This window comes from Glycine soja, chromosome 9, assembly GCF_004193775.1.
Source record: "Glycine soja cultivar W05 chromosome 9, ASM419377v2, whole genome shotgun sequence".
Classification (NCBI taxonomy): domain Eukaryota; kingdom Viridiplantae; phylum Streptophyta; class Magnoliopsida; order Fabales; family Fabaceae; genus Glycine; species Glycine soja.
This window is the reverse complement of record NC_041010.1, coordinates 29,364,118-29,374,541: the sequence shown is the minus strand read 5'-3', so window position 1 is coordinate 29,374,541 and position 10,424 is coordinate 29,364,118.

Genomic DNA, 10,424 nt, shown 5'->3' with positions numbered 1-10,424 from the left:
ACCTGTTCGATCAGTACACTTGTAAGAAATATCCCATCACTAACTCAATTTATAGGTAATATAATCTATATACGAATTGATCCTTTGTTTTTTAGTTAACAATTTAAATTGTCAAAATGACCACTTAAAACATTTTAAAAAAATCAGATTTGAATCATATCTAAATCTTTTTATATTCATTTTTTTGAAGATGTTGTGGGAGCAGTTAGTGCGATATCATCACAAGGGTCACATGTGAGGATGGACTCAATTCTGAAAAGACTCTACTTTGAACTCATTGATGATACGTATGAATACATTTATTAAGTTAAATACAATCTATTGTAGTTAATAATTATTTTATTTTGCTTCTAAGTCTCTAATGAAGGATTCAACTCAAGTTTAATTTATGATTTGTCAAATCATCCAGGATTGATTTTAGTATCTTTTTGTGCAGGGGAAGGATTGAATGTGTCTTATGTGATGAACTAGTGTAGGACCCGTGTATCGTGCACGGGGCTCAAATATTTCTTATTATTGAATGATTTTTAAATGTATTGTGTTAAAGCATATAATTTGATACATTTTAGAAATAAAAAATATTTTTTTTATCAAGTTAATTACTAATTAAGACAAACAATATATTAGAATCATATAACAATAAATCTTAAAGACGGATGCAACTTCCATGTCCAATATTGCAAATCATCTGCAAAGTAGCCATACAAAAATAACTAAAATTTGTGACAAATAAATTCAAAATAAAAGAAAATAATTATAGGCGTGGTGCCACTTCAGGTTTAAATTTAATCATCAACAATATCACATGCAAAATTAAAATAAAATCCAAAATTATAACCTGAAAACCCAAATATTTTCCACAAATGCAGTAAAATGGACAGGAGAGAAAAAGAATTTCACAGAAACAGACCTTGGAAGCATTATCAGGATATTTGAGCAATACAATTTTGTTCTGTTTTAGCTTGGTGCATTCAATCACTTGCAAATTCCATCAACTCATAATTATAATTTTTTTTCCTAAGAACAAATAAAAAATGTTGAACCAATAACATATCTGGATTAACTTTAATCAGTTTGATAATTAGAAGACAACCAAATTATCCAATATTGAACATACCAGAACTACAGATTTTTTAGAATCATGATCTAAGAAGTAAGAAGTGCAAAATTCTCCAACTTTAATACATTATAAATTATTATAACAATGAATTAAAGAAATTTAATTCACCCCTAATAATTAAAATTTATTTTTTATTTGACAAAAATATTCCGTAAAAAAATTCTTCTCATGAATTAAGTATAATTTTTCTTACTTAAAAAATCCTCGTGCTTTCTTTAAATTTAAATATAATATGTATATTAATAATTAAACTTATACATGCATATCAATTTATAAAAGAAAACAAAAAAATGTTCATTTAAAAGAAAATCTTGAAGAATTTATTTAACTGTAAAGATAATAAAAACGAAAATAATTTGCTTGAAAATTAATCTTAGACACTAATTTTGCACAAAGATGATAATGATGATTATTCACTAAGTAAATATTTATTTATTTTATAACAAATACAGGCTAAAAGACTTATAGCTATTTTATAACCGGTATTAAAATTGATACTTTTAATAACGATAATTTTAATATTGATTCATGATCTATGCCGAAGGTTCCAAAAAATTGATGTTAAAATTAAACCTAGTAGTAAAATAAGAGTGTCATAACAAATGAGGTTTGTAATTTGGTTCGCAGCATCACTCCTTTTATATAAAAACACCAGACCTAGCTAGCCTTTCTCTTTTTATCCTCTCTGTGCTTCTTTTGTTCTGTAGGGGTATGAGAGGATAATTTGCTTTCTTGGCATCTCCCTATACATGTGCATTGTTTAATCAATTCTCTCAATTTCAAATAACTACCAACAATCATTTTGATATTCTTTCTCGCTCTTCTTTGCATCAACAGAATGAAACTTAAAGCACATACTATTCTCATGTCCATGTTGTTGACTTCGATAGGAATCAAGTATGAAGGCTCAAACACCAACCCTTTGCAGCATTCAAGTCCAATTAAGATGCTTTTCATCACAGCTATATGTTGTCATGTCCTTGGACACACTGCTGAAATGAGCTTGCCAACCACTATTTTCATATTCCATGTTTCTGGGATTGTTGGACGTCAAGCACTGATGTGGATTCTCGTGGCTGAGTTATTATGGTGGTACATCATCAACTTGCTTCTTTTACTGGTGGCCTCATTTTGCTTCAACTACAAGCATGTTATTGAGATCATCTGTGGTGGCATGGGTGATATCATGACAAATTTGGAAGCACATGAAGCTCAGATGTAATGCAACACTCTAAGATATGTGACCTGCAAACATGGATATTATTAGTATGTCATGGTCCAGTTTTAATGTGTTTCTACAGAAATTGTCTTATCTTTTGTTGGTATTTTGTTCTGTTTTTCTAAATTAGAAGAATTTTATACTTCAATAGTTCATTTACATAGAGAATTAATGTATATCATAGTTTGTCTTTTACATTTATTGACTACAAAGTTAGATTGTTGTCTTGCCTAAAGACTAGAAAGCCACTCTCCTTTGTTGCTTTCCTCGCCTTTTGCATATGTTCACTATATAAGAAATAATGAAATTGGATTAATGGTAAACTTACTATGAAGTTCTACAGAGGCTTCAGCCAATAAATTTTACTTATTGATAACAGTTAAGTTGCATAGTTGGACCAAAACTCTAGTTCAAATCAGTATTGAATATTGGGTCTCGTGACTCTATTGATACTGTACATTGTAGCATCTCAATTTTTCGTAAATAAATTTAAAAAGCTTTTTAGTAAAATAAATAAATAAATATATAGCAAATAATAGGCTGAGTATCCTAGGTATAAATAACTATGTTAAGTATAAATAACTATGTTAAGTCAGGTGTCTCCTCTTCCCCTCATTTTCGTTTTTCTCCACTCAAAACTCTTTCTTTTTCTCGCAGTCCACAGAAAAACGATGATCTAGGACTCATTTACCGTTGGATCGTCGTGAAAATTTAGAAGCATGTTTGCAATCCAATTCCAAACATTCCCACCGTTGGGAATTTCAAAATCATGTCTGAGCTTAGAGGAAAACCCTTCGCATTGTAGCCTTTTATTTTCCCGCAGAAACCCAAAACTGTCTCGGTAAAACTACAATCCCGGTTTTTCTAACTGTTGGATTTTCATGAAATTTAGATATGTTGTTTGAAATTCAATTGCACACACTTTCACCGTTGGGATTTGCGAGATAATATTCGTGGAGGGAGAAAAAGGAATCGCATGAAGATAGTACAAGTGGAGGCTTCAATCTCTTCTCCATCTCTAACGTTAGAGAATTCTATTGGAGCAGTCAGAGGAAAAACTGGAGGAATATCAGGAAACCGCTAGAGATGCCGCAATTGTTGTCGAAAGACACGTGAGTCCGCTTAGAGGTAAGGGATGAGTTTATCGCAATTGAGGGTTAGAATGAACATGTGTAAGAATCCTTATAGAACTAAATTTGGGTTTATTTTGGGATGCTTATTGAATTATAATTTTCTCTTTATGATTATAAATACAATATTATTGTGTTTTATGTACCAATTGATGTCTTGATGAGAATTGATTGATAAACTTGAGTGCTCTTGATGTCTTTGTGTTAACCCATGAATTTGATTAATTGATTTTGATATAATTGTGAGAAACTATTTCAGGGGTTTTACACCCCATGTTGTGATAAAATATTTTGTATAAATTGTTATGTTGAGGTTATGAAACGATGATTCAAACTGTGATTATGTGATAAATTGAACATGTGACGGATGATGAAATACATGTGTATTGAGATGAGATGTGTGTATTGAGTTGTGAACTATGAACTGTGCAATCACATAATTGTAAGACCCTTTAAGGGCGACGAGTATTGTGATGGGATTCATTGTGGAAACTCGACGAGTTAAAATGATTTTGAAAATAATTGAGAAGTTGTGTATATTGCATAGTTCATAGGTAAAGTGAATATGATTCATGAGGTGTGATAACATACTATTTTGAGATTATACCATTGTGATTAAGATCGAGTGTATGTGATAAATTGTGTATGTATGTAATTGAGATGTTGTGTGCATTGAGTATGAACTATGAATTGTACAATCACACGACTATAAGTCCCTTTAAGGGTGACGAGTTAATGTTAAGTCCCTTTAAGGGCGACAAGTTAATGTTAAGTCCCTTTTTGGGCAACGAGTTAATGTTAAGTCCCTTTTTGGGCGACGAGTTAATGTTAAGTCCCTTTAAGGGCGACGAGTTAATGTTAAGTCCCTTTTAGGGCGACGAGTTAAAACTATTTTGAGAACAATTGAGGTCTCGTGTGTTTTGTACAGTTCATAGATAGAGTCTGTGTGCTAAAATATTTTCTGAGTTGAACCTGAATCAGGAGGAAGAGGCCCTGACGGACTCTTTGGAGTGTAGGCCTTGGGGGTCACACGGTTTGAGTGCTCCTTTAAGCCTATATTGATCCCATATGGTTGAAGCATTCTCGCAAAATACTGTGACCCTGACTGGTCTCCCTATGATATTACCTAATGAGAGTGACTTGACTTGCTAGTGTGTGGTTTGTCTTGTCATGTACTCCTAGGCGCCCGATGAGGTTTTTCACTGACATGGTACCACATTGTATATAGGCTTGAGTCTTAGCATAACTGTTGCATACGCTTGCTAATTGTTCATTATGAAATTGATGTGTTATTATGTCTTGATCGAAGTGTGTGATTCTTGTGTATTGTGATTGATGATTGAAAAGTAAATTTTGAATGACAAAGTGATGAAATAATGTGAGATATGCTAAGTAAATTGTATTTGGCTACTATATGTTGTCTTGTTTATCTCTAGTAGTTAGGAATGCGATAACTCACTCCCGATTTGCTGTTTGTGTTTGGATCTTGTGATGATCTTAAACTTTGTGTTCAGGGGAGCAGATAGATAGGTGGATGAATATGAAGAACCTCATGCTAGAGGACACGGGAACACAACACTCTGATAGAATGTGACATTAGGATATAGGTTCTATATTAATTGTATAAAGCTTTGACGGCCTTGTTTGAGCCAAGATGACTTTATTATTTATTTGGACAAGTTTAAATATGATGTTGAAGAAAGTGAATGTGAGCCTTTTACCCCTTTGAAAGGCTTGTATTTAAAAATGTTTTAAAAATACTTTTATTTAATATTTGAAATTTTATTCCTTTGTTAGTATATATGTGAGGGGTAGAGGGTGTCACATACATATTTATGGATTTGGGCCATTGGTGATATAGGTAAAACAATACTTGTACATGTTCAATATAGAACTGTTTGTAATCAACTTAGGGGTGCAAATTTTCTTATTAATGTAAGGAAACTTTCAATTAAAAGAGACCTAGTTTCAGCCTTAGAGATGCTCTAAGTTGATAGTATTGGGGAAAGGGCAATATTTTCAAAGGAAAACCCTAAAGTGAAAAATACTTCTCCAAAACAGGATTGATTGTTTTGGTTTGTGATGATGTTGAAATTACATCAGTTATTAATTATAGTATAAGCCTACGATTGGTTTAGATATAGTATTAGCCATTAGCAGGAAACAAAAGCTTCTCCTCAACGAGTAATCAACAATTATTAGCCTGCTCTGTTCCTAAGTAGGGGTGACAAATGGATGGATCGGATTAATCTTAATCTATATCATAAATGGATTGGATCAAAATAATTCATTAATTCATTTTAATCAATTAAAAATTATTTGATGAATCTAATTCGATTTGATCCATTTGATTAAAAAAATCCTTTTGATCCATCCATTAACACTTTTTTCATGGATTGCTATTCAATCCATCCATAAAAAAATATTTTTTAAATCTCAATTTCTTAAAAAATACTATCTCTCTCTAAGTTTTCTAGGACAGTTTTCGATTACCTCTGTCAAAAAAGTCAATTGAGAAGTCCCCTGCCAATGGCGATTGTTATGCTTCAAATTTCAAACCATCACTTGTTTTTAACTAACCCCTACTTTCCTAGTTAAAACGAAAAATCCCAAACATCTTACACACTGAGAAGATACATAGCCTAGACCAAGACATGGGTTCCAGGTTGTTTCTCCACTCCAAGTTGGGGTTTAATGAATATATTCTTAAAATGTTGATTCAAGAATCCATATATATATATATATATATATATATATATATATATATATATATATATAATTTTGGAAGCCAATATAAGAATTAAGAAAAAAATTATTTTGCCTATATAATTCTTCTCATTTTTTCGAGCCATGTATTTGCAAATGTGTTTTCAATCATAATTCCTTCTATTACAACATTTTTCTCAACCAATACATAGAATTCAACCATTGGATTTTCTTGCTAATGTAATGTATGGATTCCAAAGGAAAATTTTCAGCCTTTTCTTTTGTGTCGCTAGAGGTCATGTGTGTGTATTTTTTGAACTTTGATCATTTGAGAATTAAACTTCAAAGTTCAGACCTTTTTGAGGCACTAAATTTCATGCTGCTGCTCTTCTTCTCCCTCCATTCATCTTCTACCTTCAAGCTCTTATCCACGACTTCCTATGGTGGTGAGTTTCTTCTAGACTCATCTTCTCATTAAAGTGGCGTCTCCAATCATCATTCTCCTTCTCCATTCCGCTGTCATCAAACTTTAAGAAACAAAGGACTCCATTGATGAAGAAGATCCAAGGCCTACAAGCTCCACATGGAGCTACATCACTTCCATAGGAGAATCCGCCTGCAATGGTGTTGATTACACTGCTGATTTGTTGGACGGGTTCATTTTTACTGAGGTTGTTGATCACATCTTTGCTAATGGTGTCTTTGTCTCCCTCGATCTTCTACTCTATCTCTTTTTATATCAGCATCATGGTTTCTATGTTGATCCTCTTGGTGTCCTCCAGGTCTTGCTCCTGTTAGGTGATTGTCCATCCACTTTATGAAATGGGATAGATACTCAACCCGTATGCGCTCTTCTATATTTTCTTTTAGGGCCCAACAATCTTTTGTGATGTGACTGTAACTATGATGGTATCTGGAGTGTTTGGCTCTAGCTAACCTCGGCCTGGGAGGAAGTAGCGGAGGTAGCTTTATCGGTACCTCCACATTAAAAGCTTCCTCAAGGATTGTAGTTTAGTTGGTCGTCAAGGATGTGTAGCGCTTAAACCTGGGTTCTTTCGGGAGTGGTTGGCGCTTATCCAACTTATGCCTTTTGTTTGACTTGTGTGAGTCGGTCTTTCTACCTCCTTCTCTCTTGTCACGCTTTGATTTGTCTTGTCGGACCTCATTTTTGAACCTAGACATCTCCTCCATTTGGATGTAGCCCTTGGCTCGTTCGCACAACTCGTTCATGCTGTTGAGAGGTTTTTTGCATAGACTATCTGTGAACTTGTTGGGTCATAAGGCAAGCAGCATGGAGTGCAGTGCTACTTCGGGGTTGAGATTTCAAATCTGGATGGCAATTCGTTCAAACCTGTCCATGAATTTTATGAGAGATCCATTGTCTACTTATCGTAGATTGGCCAACGCAGCAAAAGTCATGTGATGTGACTAGCTAGTTGAATATTTTAACTGAAGCGTTAGACAAGGGTGTCTAACCTATCGATGGGCCTTGGAGGAAGTCCTCCATACCAAGTTAATGTTGCCCATTTGAGGGATGTTGGAAAGACACGACACAGGATTGCATCGTCATTGGTGTAGAGATTCGCCTGGGTGAGAAATGTGTCCAGATGTTCATCTAGATTAGTGGTTCCATTGTTCCTCTCTAGGTTGAGTGGTTTCCAACCTAGGGATATGTTAGCTTCCATGATACGATCGACAAAGGGACGTAGACAGGTAGTCCGCTCTTCTTGGTGGTGTATGTGTGACATACTGTGATCATCTTGGGTGTTAACGGTCTGTCAGGGGTGTGATTCCCTTTGAGTGCACTCATGCATTGTGTGGGAGGAATGCTCATCGCCCTAGGGGAATTGTACATGAGCCTCCAACTAGTCGTGGTTAGCCTTAAGCTTTTTGAGCTTCTCCTCATGGTGTCACTCCATCTCTACAGTGCGGGTTTGGACTTGTTGGAGAATACCAATATCTGTCATGGTTGTTGGGGGCGAAAGGGGTCTTAAGTCTGAGGCCAGACTGTGTGCTATCCATGGGTGAAAGGTAGGCCACAGGTTAAGTTTTACCACAACCCCACGGTGGACACCAAATGTGCTTACCAAAATCTAGAACCATCCCACGTCAATGTGGACATGGTTAAGGTAGGCTCCATGATCTCGAACATCAGACATTTAGTACCCTTTGTTAAGAGGACAAGAAGGGAGACCTACAAAACAAATGACTCTGACGCTCAAATAAGTACGTGAGTTAGGTGAGAATGAGTGATATGAAAAGGGTGAGATAGAACCTGATACTTATAGAGTGGAGTGGCTGATGCGAGTCCTTATTCCTTGTAGATAATAGCTAGTAGATCATTTGTGGCGTATAGCTAATGCTTACCTTATAGATAATTAGGTACTTGCCATTTGATAAGGAAGTTACAACATTATCATTAATATCTTAATAATGAAGTGGTTAGAGATAACTAGTCGGTTTAGGAGCCTAGTTGCCAAGGGCAAGACGTTTGTGCTCCTGTGTTAGGGCTGACATGGAGGACTAACATGTGTATTGGAGTGCCACATAGCTTACCACATATATTTTGTGGACCCTGAACAGTACACATTGCTTCATAGTGTGATGAAAGGAGTTGCAATAACTTGTATTAAGTATTAACTAGTAATAATACTTGCAGTTAAAACAATAGTAGTAGTACAATAAAACAAAATAACTTGATTAGGATGTACTACAAATGAGAAAATAATTTTTACAATTTTAACTTGACTTGCTTATTTTATACTCACATATTACTTGTATCCGGATGTAACATAAATTTTTATTGTTGGCATTTAATTCAAGGAAAATAACATCAAGAAATATTTATTATTTCTATAGTTTTTCATTAATTTTAGGGTATGAGATGATACCAAATAACGCATACACAATGCTAAAAAATAATTAATAACACAAATTGAACTCTTGTATTAGAGATGTTCTTCTTTTCTTAATATTTTAAATAAAAATTATTTCTCAATTTAAAGATTATTTTTTGATTTTATAAATATTTAAAAAATTAAGTAAATTTTTCTATATTTTAAAATTAAATTAAGTAAATTTACATATATTTTTAAAATTAAAAAATCATTTTAAAATAATTATTTAAATATATATATATATATATATATATATATATATATATATATATATATATATATATATATATAATTTAAATCACAGTAAATTACCTGCAGATATTATTCTGCAAGAAAATCCATAGGTAATTTCATGCGGAAATGAAAATTCATAGGAAATTTCCTACAAATTTCCCTGTGACTTTTAAATCTGGACAAAATTTCCTACAAAATATTAGCCACAAATTTTTTTGCGACTTTATAATTGGCAGAAACCAAATATCTATAAAGGTTTTACCTGTAAAATGGAATCCGTAGGAAAATTAGGAGGAAGCCAATTTTCTGCGATTTTTTGTGAAAATTCCACAGCTAATAAGCAAAATTCTAATAGTGTTAAACACATCATCCTCTGACTTACAATGTACCCTTTAATTTGTTTGTTTCTAACCCACAAATATGAGATTTATTCTTCAACACTCTTTCCTTCAATCCCTAGCATAAGCAGTCGAGCTTCTTTTATTTAGTATCTGGATTTGTACCTATTTCATGTTTTAAGTTTCAGAGCTCTCATATCCATTTATGTTTTTTGAATCTATTTTTTAAGCTTCACTCTCTTTATTTGTTTCTTTTGATCATGAGCCTTCTTTTGCTCGTATCTTTTTCTCTATTATGCACTTCAAGTTTTATCTTAGATATTTTTGAACCCTTGTTTAGAAGTGAAGAAGAGAGTATGTGTTAGGCTTTCAACTTAAGTGGCTTGTTTGTTTAAAAATACATTGAAACTTTGAACTCGTGATCATCTTACTTTTACACCCTTTAGTTTCCTTAACCCACCAATAAACTCCTTTTCATATCACTCATTAGGAGAGAGGTAGTTTGAGAAAAAAAAATCCAATAAACTCTAATAATAATGCAATGCAATGCATGAAGGTAAACCAGCTGTCATCTATCCCAATTATGCTGTAAATTTTATTTTATTTTTCAAATACATTGCAAGAAAAACATTGAAAATAATTTTTTTAATTATTTTCCCGTAAGCTCCCCCTATTTTTAAGGAACCACTAAAAAATTAATTTGAAAAAAATTAAAAAAATCAGCTATAACTATATTTAAGCTAAAAAAAATACTTAAATATAACAGATTAAACAAACGGC